Source organism: Cephus cinctus, unplaced genomic scaffold (genome assembly GCF_000341935.2).
Source record: "Cephus cinctus unplaced genomic scaffold, Ccin1 Ccin1_scaffold0860, whole genome shotgun sequence".
NCBI classification, from domain to species: domain Eukaryota; kingdom Metazoa; phylum Arthropoda; class Insecta; order Hymenoptera; family Cephidae; genus Cephus; species Cephus cinctus.
In genome coordinates, this window is record NW_014333445.1 from 67,536 (window position 1) to 68,544 (window position 1,009).

A 1,009-nucleotide genomic window follows, 5' to 3' on the forward strand; every position below is an offset into this window, starting at 1 on the left:
AATACATCGAATTATCAGAAAATTATCTCGAGGTATAATTTTAATTCTGAATTATTTTCTACATCAGAACATACTGATAATTCGAGATATTAGAAATACAATTATCTTTCCGTAGGCTTGAATAAAAAAAATTTACTAAATTGAATCAGGCTACTCAAAAATATGTGAAACTAACAACTTCTAAACAGATACACTATTTGTCTCATCTCACCATAAGTACATATGTATAAAATAATTGTGTGGGTTTTTTACGCTTTTCATTTTTTTCACTCGATATTAATAAGTGCAATTTTTTGGGACATAAAATTAAAACAAAATATATTAAAATAAAATAAATATGTGTGTTCGCTGATTCATGTACCAATTTATTGGATGTATACGATGTATACCTCTTATCGTGCCGAAAATGAATATTAAAAAATGAATGGCGAAATTCGTTGGTAAATGAAACGACCGAGAACAGTTCAAAGAGAAATTTTGAAATATCATAGATAAATATGTGTGTTCGCTGATTCATGTACCAATTTATTGGATGTATACGATGTAATATAATACAATATTTGTAGATTAATATAATCATATATTTAATGAATCTTAAGTTAACTAGGTAAACCAATAAGAATAGTTGATAATTAAGAAAAAAAAAAAAGGGTTGAGACGTGAGTTCCGAACTCGTGACTCGGTTTGTTTAAAGTTTTATTTGCTCACTCTATTATTTACAAAGCTTTATATGGATATTAAGGGAATTAACATCGGCAAAATTTACTACCTCATTACTACGGTTTATGTAATATCCTGTAAAAAAAAAGTTAATCCAGCACCAAGCACGTCTGCTATCAAGTCATTGTGGTATATTAGTTAGCAAACTCATATTTGTGTAGTTACCCACGTTCGAGAGTTTTTTTTAAGTTTTATTTGCTTACTCTATTATTTGCAGAGCTTCATATGATTATTAAGAGTATTGACTACCTTATTACTACGGTTTATGTAATATCCTGTAAAAAAAAAG